This window comes from Chrysemys picta, chromosome 7, assembly GCF_011386835.1.
Source record: "Chrysemys picta bellii isolate R12L10 chromosome 7, ASM1138683v2, whole genome shotgun sequence".
In the NCBI taxonomy this organism is placed as follows: Eukaryota; Metazoa; Chordata; order Testudines; family Emydidae; genus Chrysemys; species Chrysemys picta.
The window spans coordinates 29,528,948-29,542,612 of record NC_088797.1 but is presented as its reverse complement, the minus strand read 5'-3'; the positions used below and the strand labels follow the sequence as shown (position 1 = coordinate 29,542,612).

Genomic DNA, 13,665 nt, shown 5'->3' with positions numbered 1-13,665 from the left:
CATCCCTGATTCCATTGGGAGCCCTGACCTATCATGTCCCTGGGATTGCTCTGGAGAAAACTGTATCCCCTCTATGCACTGCCTGCTGGGATGTGGCATGACAGATGCGTTCTGTCCCTGGCTCGGAGAGGGGTGCAGCTACCGGATTAGAACATGGTGGGGGCAGGGGGGCAAGTTGTATGGGCCTGTGGGGCCCGTGCTCCACCAATATGAGAGCACGGGGCCCAGCTCCACCAAAGTTCAGGGCCGGGTCTCTCCCCTGGCCCTGCCGGCTGCCTCCCCTGGAGCATCCCCCCCTAGCCCTGCCTACCGCCCCTGGGCAATTTAAAAGAGCCCAGGGCCCCTGCTGCCACCACCAGCAGCACAATGGGGCTAAGGCGGCTTCCTGCCCACCCGCTCCGCTTCCGGAAGCGGACGGTACATCCCTGCGGCCCCTCGGGGCGCATCTCTGTGCGCCACCCCTGCCCTGAGCTGTGGCCAATGGGAGCTGCAGGGGCGGTGCCTGCGAGCAGCAGCATGTGGAGACCCCTCTGGCCCCCCACCTAGGAGCTGCTGCCAGAGGGGGGCATGGGTCACTTTTGGGAGCTGCCCAAGGTAAGCGCTGCACCCCTCACCCTCTCCCGCACCCCTTCCCCAGCCCAGAGTCCGCACCTAAACTCCCTCCCAGAGCCTGACCCTTCCCCCCCTGCCACACCCAAACTCCCTCCCAGAGCCTTAGGCGGTGGGGGTGAGGTGGGGCCTGCGGGACTTGGACCCGCTCTGGGCACTACCAAAAATTATACAAATCTGTTGCCCCTGGGTGGGGGAGGGAGTGCTGGACATCAGGTCTGCTGGTTCTACTCCTGGCTCTGCCAGGCTCTGGACTCCAAGGTTCCTTTGAACACCCCCGCTCCCCCACACACCTAAAGTCTCCACCCTGTCTAACAGTGTTGATGGGAAGTGTTCCTTATCCTCCCTCCCCCGATGTTGGCTGGCTCCAAATCACCCACTGTTGGGGGTAAACTGCCTGGAACTCTTCTTGCTGTCTGTCTTTTTTTAAACCCTCCCTCCCCCAAACTCCTGCTCCTCTCCTGTCCATCTGTCTGGAGGGAAGTGATGTGGCTCAAGTGGACCCGCTGTGGCCACTGTGTTTGTGCTGCAGGTTTGAGTGCTGCCCTCGGTGAATGGATCTACTTACCTCAGGTTCACATGCAGCTCCCATTACCGTTGTAGCTGGCCGAGCGTGCAAGGTCCTTGCTCTCTACAGGACAGCATTTCTCGGTCTGAATGCCATGGCCGGGCAGCTCCACAATGTCGGGGAACGTTCTAGGCATCGGTGGGCTCTTTTTTCCACCTTCCTCTGAAACATCAGGGATTGGCCACAGCTGGAGATAGGACGCCAGATGGGTTGGGCTGGCCTCTGAGGTGGTTCAGTGATTCCTTTCTAGCTACCTGGCTGGGAGTCTTGTTCACATCTCAGGGTCCAGCTGATGGCCAGATTTGGGGTCAGGAAGGAATCTCCCTGGTCAGAGATTGGCAGGGACCTTGGTGGTTTTCTCCTTCCTGTGCAGCACAGGGTGCAGGTCAGCTGCTGGGATCACCTGGGCATGGCTCACCTCAGCGATTCCCTGCCAGCGCAGGAGTCTTGGGCATCCAGGACCCCTCAGTTTCTTCTATTCTCTATCTGGGGCACGCAACGAGTTAATCTCCTGAGGACTGAAATGGTTTGGTCTAACCAAGGTCCTGGGGCTCAATACAGAGAACTGGGTGTGATTTAATGGTTTGTGATAGATAGGAGGCTCAAGGTAGAAATATAGGACTGGCATGGACCTCACGCAGTCATCAAGTTCAGCCCCCGTGCTGAGGACGGTCCAAGTAAACCTAGACAACGTCTGACATATGTTTTGTCCAGCCTGTTCTTAAAAACCTCCAGTGACAGGAATTCTGCAACCTCCTTTGGAAGCCTGTCTCAGAGCTTAACTATCCTCTAGTATCTGACCTAAATCTCCCTTGCTGCAGATTAAGCCCATTACTTCTTGTCCTGCCTTCAGTGGACATGGAGAACAATTGATCATCAACCTCTTTGTGCCAGCCCTTAACATATTGGACTATCCGGACCCCCTCAATCTTTTCTCACACCTAAACATACCCAGTTTTTATTAACCTTTCCGTATAGATCAGGATTTCTAAGCCTTTTATCATTTTTTTTTGTTCTCTTCTGGACTCCCACCAATTTCTCCACATCTTTCTTAAAGTGCGGTGCCCAGAACTGGACACACTACTCCAGCTGAGGCCTCCCCAGTGGTGAGTAAAGCGGGACAGTTGCCTTCTGTGTCTTACATATGACACTCCAGTTAATGCACCCCACAATTATATGAGCCTGTCTTTGCAACGGCATCAGATTGTTGACTCATTCAGTTTGTGATCCCCTATGGCCCCCAGATCCTTTTCAGCAGTACTAGCACCTAGCCATTTTATAGTTGCACATTTGATTTGTTTTCCTGCCTGAGGGCAGTACTTTGGACTTGTCTTTATAGAATGTCATCTTGTTAATTTCAGATCAGTTCCAAATTATGTTGACAAATTGAAGAATTCTCATCTTGCCCTCCAAAGTACTTGCAACCACCCTAGCTTGGTGTCATCTGCAATCCAAGTAACTGATGAAAATATTGAATAGTGATGGACCCAGGACTGACCCCTGTGGGATCTCTCTATATACAACCTCCAGTTTGACAGTGAACCATTGGTAACTACTTGAGTACGGTCTTTCAGCCAGTTGTGGTCTAGAAGAAATTACTATAAAGTGGGCGCACATTTCCCTAGTTTGCTTATGGGACTGTGTCAAAAGCATGATATTACATCATCTACTTCCCTCCAACTCCACTAGGCCAGTAACCCTATCAAAGAAGGAAATTAGATAGTACCTATCTTTAAAAAGGAGAACAAAGTTTTCCCATCTCCAGTCTTCTTGGACCTCCCCTTTCCTCCATGAGTTCTCAAAGATAATTGGTAATGGTTCTGAGGTTGTTTCAGCTAGTTTCTTAAGTACCCTAGGGTGAATTTCATCAGGCCCTGCCAACCTGTTCTTTCCTTATCGTGGCTTGCATTCCTTCCCCCTTTTTGTTACTATTAATTGTGTTGAGTATTTGGTCACCGTTAAGCTTTTTTGTGAAGACTAAAGCAAAATAGGCATTAAACATCTCAGCCTTCCTGATAGCGTCAGTTACTGGCTCTCCTTACCTGCTAAGTGGACGGCCTACACGTTCTTTCATCTTTCTCATGCTCCTAATTTATTTAAGGAACCTCTTCTTTTGCCTTTTATGTCCCTTTCCAGCTGTAACTCATTTTGTGCCTTTGCCTTTCTGAATTTGTCTTTACACGTTTGTGCTGTTTGTTGTACTCCACCTTAGCCGTTTGTCTGTTTCTACTTTTCGTAGAATTCCTTTTTGATTTTTCAGGTGATGTAAAGAACTCCTGAAGGAGCAACAGTGGCCTTTTACTATTGTTCTCATCTTTCCTTTGCACTGGGATAGTCTGCTGTTGTGCCTTTAATATTGCGTCCTTGAGAAACTGCCACATCTCCTGAACTCTTATCCCATAGGTTTTCTTCCCACAGGACCTTATCTCGGAATTTGTTAAAGTCTGCTTCGGTGAAGTCCATGTTCTTTATTTTGCTGCTCTCACCTCTTCCTTTCCTTAGAGGTATGAACTCATTTCCTGATCACTTTAACCCAAACTGCCTTCTACTTCTAGGCTTGCTACCACTTCCTGCCTGTTGGTGTGACTCAAGTCTACAATGGCTGTTCTCCTGGTTACTTCCTCCTCTTTCTCAAACTAAAGCTGTCTAGATGATCTGATGGACCCTTCTGAACTCTTCAGAAATGGACCCAGCTGTGAAATTGACCATCAGCTGGGGGGGGGGGAACCCTTCACCCACTGGCATCCAGCCCCATGGGCAGGATCAGGGTCTTGGAGTGATGAGCAGTGACTGGCAGCATGGGAGAGTAGTAGGGGCTTACGCTGTGTCCCCACTTGTCACAGAGCCACACCACTGACTTGTACTAAAACAGGGGTAACTTTATCAGGGTTTTATTATTTTTCTTCCCCTGATACACTGTTCAAATGCAACCCCTCCCAAAGCCATGCAGGGAGCTCTGTATTACAGCCCCCAGGGGCTGGTAAGAGCTGAGATTGTGCCTCTTGCTGTAGGGAGGATTTGGGGGCACCTGCTGGATTGTGGGGCTCTGTGGGGCAGGGAGGGGATGGACACCTTAGGTTGCAGAGAGTCATCATGCTCCACTGCACCCCCAAGGGATGGTACTGCCACAGCTTGGAGGAGCATTGTGGGGGTGCATCCTGCTGGTATAGGAGAGAGAGTGACTTAAGTCAGTGCAGCAGCTGCCCCCCAGGAAGATCCCCACAGCAATGATGGTGACGTCCAAGCTGAGGCTCTAGAGGGGGGTGTAGGAGCAGGTGCCATCTGGCTGGACCAGAGGCAGTTCCAGCCCTGCGCTGTGCAGGAAGGCAAAGAGCAGCGGTCTCACGCGCCCGGCAGCCAGGGCCCTGCAAGGTGGAGAACCGAGGGCTAGTAGCATGGCGGGGTTCTCCCCATCTAATTCATCACTACAACGTGCAGTGAGTGGCCTGGAGGCAGGGCAACCACACAGGGATCGTATCAGTACTGGTCAGCCTCCCACTCTCCTGAGGGATCGGGCTACAATTGGGGCCTCACCTCTGGCTGCGATCAGGCTGGTACCAGATCTTGCCCTCCAGGGATCAGACAGTACTGCCCCACACCCTGCAGCAATCAAGGTATTTCTCCCCACCCCCCATGTGACAGGGGGGCAGCTGGGAAGCATCAGGAAGGGTGGTGCTTCCCCACCTGCTCTGTGACTATCCGTCTGGCAGGTTGGGGGGCCCAGGAACTCAGTGAAGGCGAAGGACTTGAGATGGTGCACCCAGCTTTGCCAGATGAGATCTGGGGGCACAGAGGGAAGGCTGTGAGGGGGGGTTCTCAGAGACAGAGGAATGGACTGGGGCTTTTGGTCTCTGCAGAGGGATCTTCAGGAATCAGGAGGCCTATAGGGGTCAGCAGGACGAGGAGGAAGAGGAGTAGGGACTGGAGGGATGGTCTCCACATGGGGGTGCCTTTGGACTTCAGGGGGTGATAGGAATGGGGGGGACCAGATGTCTGGGGTCTGCAGAGGGAATGTTAGGGGAAGTTATAGACAAGTGCACTCTCAAGACATTCAGGGAGGCAAGGGGCAAAGCTAGGAGCAAACCTAGGAATTCTGGTGTGTTGTCCCCCCCCGAACCACTAGATACCACTCCTGGGAATCAAACCCAGGAGTCCTGACTCGCAGCCCCCTGCTCTAACCACTACACCCCACTCCCCTCCCAGAGCCAAGATAGCACCCAGGAGTCCTGGCCCATCCTTGGCTGTTGGGGGAAGGATCCAGTGGATTAACCCGGTAGTGAGATCGGGAAGCAGCCCTGCTGGTGGATCAGCAGCATCTGATTGGAAGATATAGCTGCAGACACACAAATGGGATCACCTGATTGCTTACCATGGGATGGGCGAGCAGCAGCCAATGAGAGGGGAGTGTCACTTATTCCAGTGCTGCCCCCCCCAAAGGGGGCGGAGTGGGGCAGAAGGAGGGCAAGGGAAGGACGGGGGTACAAAGAGGGAAGCAGTGGGTCACTGGGAGGTGTACAGGGGAGGGGGGAATCAATGTGAGGGTAGGTGGTTGGGGGGACTCTGTGGGGTGCAAGGGGGGAGTGTATCATTTTGGTGCTGCCCCTAGGGGGGAGGGACTTGAGGGTGGGGCTGTAGGGTGTGTTCCAGGTGAGAGGGGAGCAGCGGGTGTCACTCACTCAGATGCTACCCACAGGGGCTGCTGGGAGCCATGTGCTGGCCTCGGCCCAGGCCATCTGCAGCTGCCCCGCCTCGGGATCTCAGGGGCTCAGTCCAGTCACAGCAGCCAGAGCAGTGTGGTCCCCGCCTGGGCGAGGGCCTGCTCCCTGCAGCTGGAGGGAGACAACGCAACAACGTAACACAATCTCCTGCACTACAACACTGCCACCCAACTGCACGTGACAACAACCACACAACACAACACTGCTACACAGCCCCTAAACAACAAAGCACTGCTACACAACTCTGCATACCACAACCACGACAACACCAGAACCTACCACAGCACTACTACACAACATAAACGATCCTATGCAACACACCATGGGTACACAACAGTGCAACATAACTACACACCACAACCATCACATAGTCCTGCTACATGACTACACACCACAACGCTATTATACACCATAACACAATATTCAACACTCCTGGGCCCAATCCCGACCCGCAGCCCCCTGCTTTCCCAGCCCCGGGCCCAATCCTGACCCACAGCCCTCTGCTTTCCCAGCCCTGGGCTCCCCACTCACTGGTGAATCAGGCACCACGTTTCCTGAAGTGATGGAGATTTCAGACCTTTCACACTAATGATCCCTCTGCCTTCCCACACAGGCCCTAGGTCTGGGACCCTTAAAACACAACAACTGTTCAACTAAATGAGCCCAACTGGGAGGCAGGAGGAGAGATTGGGAGTCTGGGGTCCTGGGGATAAATTGAGTATAAAGCTGAGGAGTTGTTGGGGTGGGAGCTGTGTGGTGGGATGTACGGGCAGTGTCAGGATGAAGCACAGAGCCCGGTGGTGCTGGGTACAATGAGCTGGGGGTGGGGCCCTGCAGGGCTGAAATCTGTCAGGTGGTTAGCTGCTTGGAAGCTCAGCGCCTGCACCTGTTCCAGGCCGTGAAGGGCGGGGGACTAGGTGCGATGGACTCAATGATGTCTCTGATCAGGTCCTGCCTCGCTAGCTAGACAGGCCACAGGGTGGGGATTCAGTAGGGGGATAAGAACATAACATAAGAATGGCTGTACTGTGTCAGACCAAAGATCCATCCAGCCCAGTATCCTGTCTGCCGATAGTGGCCAAGAGGGGCACTCTCCCCTCACACTCAGTGCTGGCCCCAATGCCCTAGTGCAGCCCTATGGGGGTGCAGCACTGCGGGGGGTTCAGTAAGGGGTGCTATGTGCCTCACCTCTCCAGTGCAGTGTTACCTGGAGGTCACGGCTGAGCCTTTCCCCTGGACTCAGGGTGCGGACCCAGGCATCCGGGCCGAATTCCAGCATGGCCAGGCCAACCCCAGACAGAGGTTCACTGTGCTGTGGCTTCCATAAGCGTCTTTGCTCCCGAGGTCCCTAGATTCTGAGGGACTCTTACCTCCCATGGGGGGAGGGTGGTCACCAGGGGATGGTGCCTCACAGTAAATGTAGTAGGGCAGGTGAGCGATGGGAATGGATGGAACAATGCCCCATTGTCCCCAAATCTGCCCCCCTCCGTGGTGCGGCCCCTAAGGGCACAGGAGCAGGTTTGAGGCTGCTTGGACGTCTGAAGCCAACCCCCACATCTCGGATTCCCTCCCCACATACACACATCTGCCCCCTGTCCCCGGATCTCACACCTGCAGCTCCTCTGATCTGTGGTTTCCCTCACTCTTCTGCCTGCCCCTCCCCATATAACCCCCCCCACAGGATGCCTAGGCAGGTAGTGAGCTGCTACTCCATGGGGCCTGGAGTCCTGAGTCCCTGTCTCCTGCTGCTGTGGGTCTGGGCCTGGGCCCTCCCACCTGGCTCCGTCCTGCCCCTTGAACTCAGCAAGGTAAGGGATGAAGGATGCACCTGGAGGGAGCAGTTTTGGGGCGGAGTGGGCCTGAAAGCCAGAGAAGGACAGAGAAGACACCGAGTGTCTGTGCCAAGACTCACTGGCTACTGTGCTGAGACCCAGCATTTGGTGCATGTGTGGAGAATCCAGGGACGGGGATTGGAGCCAGCACCCGCGAGCGGGGAAGGTCCTGTAGCCATTCCCCACCACTGTAGGCCAGTCGGTGCCTCACACTCCTTGCACACTCCCCCATGCTCCACGTGCTCCCCCCTCTGACACCCAAACTGCGCACAGACACCAACGCCCACCCACCTAGACAGGCATGTTCTCCCATCCATCCCAGACAGCAGTGGACTCCACCCTACACCCCAAAGTAGGGGGCTGTGGGTGGGGATTGGGGGGCACCAGTATGGCTGTGGGTAGCCGGGGGCTGGGAGTGGGGATTGAGGCAGGGGCACTGGTTGCTGGGACGCCCCTTCGCTCCCCACCATTCTGCCGGTTTGTCCATTTCAGGCTGAAGTGACTCGAATGTTCAAGGATTTTATGATTCAGTTCAACAGAACCTACAGGAGCCCCGCAGGCGAGGAACAGGACGGGAATGGGGGGCTGTTGGTGTGGGGGGGCAGGCGGCTCTTCCTGGGGGCTGTTACCAAGGGGAGAATGTGGGGGGCAGCAGGGGGACGGATGGGGCTGAGGCGGGCTGGTCTGTCCACCTCCAATCCCCTTCTCCACGCCTCTGTGACCAGCCACCTCTAAGCCCAGCCTGCCTGCGGCTGGTGCAAGCTTCCTTCCCTGGGCCCTGCATGTTCCCCTCCCCCCAGGGCCAGGGGGATGCGCGGGAGGGGCGGGGGCTCCGCTGCTGTCTCGCTCTTTCTGTCACGCTGGTTTCACACCCAGTCCCCTGTGGCTCGGCTCTGTAGCTGGCAGCGGAAAGAGGCGCGGGGACGGTGGAAAATCCCCGCCCCGATTTGTGCTGGGGGGTCAGGGTGTCCAATGCCACTGGCTGGGGGTGTCGTGCCCCCCAGTGCCCGTGACCCCCCCACACTCTCCTCCAGAGCAGCGCAGACGCTTCGGGATCTTCACACGGAGCCTGCTCGCGGCGCGGCGGCTGCAGGAGACGGAGCTGGGCACGGGGCAGTACGGGGTGACCCGCTTCAGTGACTTGGACAGGTGGGGAGCGACCCCAGCGCCTCCGAGCACCGCATCCCTCTCCCCTGCAGCTCTGCACCCCTCCCTTCCCCTTTGCCCACCGCTCTGCACACCCTGAGCCCCCCCTTTCCCACCCTGTGCCCCTCCCGTGCACCTTCTCCCTTCCCCGCCCCCACCGCTATGCACCCCCTTCCCACAACTACTCTCCATCCATCCCATGCACCTTCTCTGCTCCCCCTACTCTGCACTCCTTCCTTTCCCCCTCCCATTGCTCTGTACCCCTCCCGTGCACCTTCCCCGCCCCCTCTGCTCTGCATCCCCCTTCCCCAATCCCCAGCTGCTCTGCACCCTTCCCTTCGCCGCCCCCACCATTCTGCATCCCTTTCCCCTGCCCCCCCAATGCTCTGCACCCCTCACTTCCCCTTTCAACGTCATCTCCCTCCATCTCCCCAGATGAGGAGTCCCAGGGGATGTTCTAGAGCCCCCCACCCCACACCATGCGCCAGGCCCCCCAGCTCCCGAGGAAGGAGCCACCCCCATTCTGCGATTGGAGGAAGGCGGGGGCTGTGACTGCCTTGAAGGACCAGGTAGTTGTGGGAAGTTTGGGTGCCCCCCAGACAGGCAGTTAGATGGGGCAGGACAGGGGGAGCCATGGGGGGCTCAGTAATGACAAAATTGTTCCACCCCCACTCCCCTCCCCACTGCTAACCCCAGGCGGCGCCCACTCCCTCAGCTGGGGCATTGGGGTCAGCGCTGAGGCTGGGGAGAGCGCCCCCTCCTGCCCTACAGCACAGCGCCCCCAGCGCCACTCTGGGCCTCACCCCTCTCTCTGCAGGGCAAAAAGTGCCGCTCCTGCTGGGCCTTCACTGCCGTTGCCAACATCGAGTCCCTCTGGAACATCCACTTCCACCAGCCCCGGAACCTCTCGGTGCAAGGTAGGGGCTGGGGAGCCTCGCCCCCTCGACTGGCACAGGGCGGGGCACCCCAGCGCTGCCCTGATGTGTGCAGAAGCCCTACAGGCCAGGATGAATGGGGCACAGAGGAGAGGGCGCCTGGGGCTGTTCTAAGCTCCTCCCCCTGAGAATGAGAGTTAGTGTGTGTGTAAAGTACCCCCTTCACTTCCTGTCCCAAACTGGGAGCTTGTAACCATTCACAGGCCTGGGAGCAGGCTGGGTGTGTGGGGTATAGAGGGACCATGTCTCCATGCATGGGGTTTCACATATTTTCACCCTGTTAGCACTCAGAGGGGTGGGGGGACAGCCCCACCACAGACTTGCCTTCTGGTAAGGTAGGATCCCGTCACTGACCACACCCCCCAACCCCAGTCTATTATCAGCTGAGCCCTGCCTGTGGAACTCTCCCCCACCAGATGTTAAAGCAGGGGGTGGCAGGTGCTGAGTCTCTCCATCCAGGGGTGGGTTGTTCATCACCCCAGTGGGAGCCACTGTGGGACGTTCTGCCTGTTGGATGAGCCAGTACCCACTGGGGTCTTTCCTGGTCAGTGTGTGCCACCCAGCAGGAGCAGGATCCCAGGATCTGACTGGGGGGAGGGTGAGCTGGCTTGGTGCTCACCCACTACTTCCCTTGCAGAGGTGTTGGACTGCAGCTTGTGCGGAGCGGGGTGCAAAGGGGGCTACGTGTGGGACGCCTTCACTACGGTGTTACACAAGGGTACGTAGGCACTGGAGGGATGTGTGGTCCTTTGCCCTGCAGACAACAAACCCCCTACAGCCCCCAGAACTGTCCCCTGTTCACCCTTCACAACTGTTTACTGTGAGGATACTTTAGTGCATGGAGACTCACTCCGACTGGGGCCCCGCATCGTGCCAGGCACAGCACAGATCCCGACCCAGATTAGGGCCCTGTCACCACAGCTGCTGCACAGATCCCTTGACTGAGATTGGGGGCCCCCAGCCCAGTCTGCAGCCCCCATCATTGGATGCTGCGCAGACCCTGACTGAGATTGGAGCCCCCATCACGCCAGGTGCTGCATGGACCCTGACCCAGACTGGAAGCAATTTTCCCATTACTGTATACAGAAGGGAAACCCCACCTCAGTCCTAGACCCTGCTCTAGCCACACTCTTTGTGACAGGCTGAATTTGGGGGGAGGGGGTTTACTCTGATCCGAGTCCAGAACAGGGGCAGGATGGAGCAGGGAATGAGGCGCTCTGGGCCCATCCCAGACTTTTCACATACACTCCCTCCCAGGTGGTCTGACCAGCGAGGATGCCTATCCCTACGCAAGGAGACAGGAGACATGCCACAACCTCAATGAGCCTGCCTATATCCAGGGCTTCCAGACACTACCTGGAGATGAAGTGGGTGAGTCCTGGGGGGGAGAGGGGTTGGGGTGGGGCCAGCACTGGGGCCAGGGGGGAGTGCGCCATTCACGGGGAGTTCTGGGGGAAAGGGAGCAAGTGAGGGCAGTAGAACAGGATTAGGGGGCAACAAAGAGGGCTGGGGGGAGGGAGAGGGGGGAAGCAGGGACAGAACTGATCAAGACCTGGTCAGTTTCCAGGCAGCTGTTCATAGGCAGGAGGGTGCATGGGGTGATGTGTGTGAAACCAGCAAGGCGCTGGTTAGTTTCATGCTTCCACCTGGGGGAGCTCTGAGCATCAGAGGGGGAATGTGAGGGGTGCAGGGGGCCCAGAGGAGACAGGGAGGGGCAAGGGCGACTGTAGCCAGTGTGTGGGGACAGCAGCAGACTGGTAGGGCCATGCCTGGGTCAGGGGTGTTTGTCCCTGGGTCCTCCTCCTCATCCAGTACTTTTGGGTTTCCTCTTGTAGAAATAGCTGCACACGTCGCAAGCAAGGGCCCAATCACAGTTACCCTGAACTCAGCTATCATGAAGGTACGTGCCACCAATTAGCAATGCGGGAGAAGCCCTCTGGCTATTCAGCCCATCCCATGGTGACTCGCCCACTAAGCCCCACCACTCAACTCAGTTTCCGCTCAATTTTGTGCCTCTGCAGCATTATAAAAATGGCATCTCCCAGCCCTTGGTGAAGAGCTGTAGTCCAGACCAGGTGGATCATGTTGGCCTGCTGGTTGGCTACGGGGAAGATGGTGAGTGGGGATGGGCAGTGCAAGGGTTTGGATTGGGGTGAGATGGGGTTAAACGAAGGGGGCTCAGCTGTCAGAAGCACTAAGACCACTGTGCCTTTCTCTTCACCAATTCATTGCAGTGAAGAAAAGGCGGTACTGGGTCATCCAGAACTCCAGGGGGGAAGGCTGGGGAGAGAAGGTGAGTGGGGAGTGTATGGGGCTGCCCCCAGGGCAGTGCTGTCTGTGGGGGTGTGGGCTGGTTTTGTCTGAAGGAGGCTGTGCTGTGGGATCCTACAGAGATGGCCTCTGGGTTGGGTGCAGGGACTGTTTATACAGGGATGCCCTGCCTAACGCTAAGACACAGCCTCCACTGGGGTGAGGTGTGGGCTTTTATTATACCAGGAATGGCCAGTCTGAAAAGGAGCCAGAATTTATCAATGTACATTGCCAATGAGCCACAGTAATACATCAGCAGCCCCCTATCAGCTCTTCCCCCCCACCCTATTCCCAGTGCGTCCCACCTACTGGCAGCCCCACCAATCAGCGCCTTTCCCCTTCCTCCCCGCACCTCCCCATCAGCTGTTTTGTGGCATACAGGAGGCTCTAGGGTGTGAGGGGGGAGGAGTGAGGGCACAGCAGGCTCAGGGGAGAGGGCAGGGTGGGGACAGGGCCTGTGGCAGAGCCAGGGGTTGAGCAGTGAGCACCCCCCAGCACATTGGAAAGTTGACACCTGTAGCTCCAGCCCCGGAGTCGGTGCCTATATAAGGAGCCGCATATTAACTTTTGAAGAGCCGCATGCGTCTCCTGAGCCACAGGTTGGCCACCCCTGTATTATCCACTCCCTGTCCAGGTTCCGACCCCGTTCCAGTTTGATGGAAAGGCAGACTGAGGGTATGTCTACACTTAAACCACTACCACGACAGAGCTGCACCGCCACCTCCACCAGTGGCAGGGGTTCTCCTGTCACTGAACTTCATCCACCTCCCTGAGAGGCGGGAGAATTCTTCCATCCACCTAGCGCAGGCTACTGCAGGGGCCGGGCGGCACTGCTACGTCTCTCGGGGTGTGTAGATTTTATGTAAGTACCCGGCGTAGAGCAGCCCTGGGTGAGGAAAGACTGTCCAGTACCATCTGTCCCTAACCGCGTGTCCCCTCGGCAGGGCTATTACCGTCTCCATCGCGGCAGTAACGCCTGCGGCATCACCACGTTCCCTGTAACAGCCACCATCCACCGCATTGGGGCTCCGAGACATAACATCCTCTGCCCGCCCTGAAGGGGGTGCTGCTGCTGCAGAGAGCCTGCTGACTCCCTGCCAAGACCCTTGCCACCGCCAAGACAAAAATAACTGGGGCCAGGGGTCTTCGCTGGGTGATGGGGGAATGAATTCGATAGTCAGAGTGCTCTAGCTTCATGCCCACAGGTACCGAGAACTGGGCTCGGCCCTTCCAGCAACACTGCCTCCAGGTGAATGCTCCTTCCCTTTGCTGCAGCAGGGAAAGGGGCCATGAAACTGCCATTAAACTGCTTTTATGTGCTGTGTGTGGCCCCTTTGATGGGGGGAGGTTGTTTAATTGTTAACCCGAGTGTACCCCCCATCTCCCCCCGCGCTGCGCACTCCACAAACCAGCACCCTTGGTACAGCAACGGTGCTGGCTTTATTGGGATGCTACGATCACAGCTAAGGGGGTTTCCAGGTGCTGCCCCAATGCCATGATGGGGGAGAAACAGCCCTTTCCCCAGCAGATCTTAATTCCAAACTCCC

At 56.9% G+C, this 13,665-nt stretch overlaps 1 pseudogene; it reads left to right on the top strand.

Annotated features, from left to right (window-relative positions):
• The first annotated feature begins 92 nt into the window (after positions 1-92).
• Positions 93-13,665, top strand: LOC101933916 (cathepsin W-like; annotated as a pseudogene).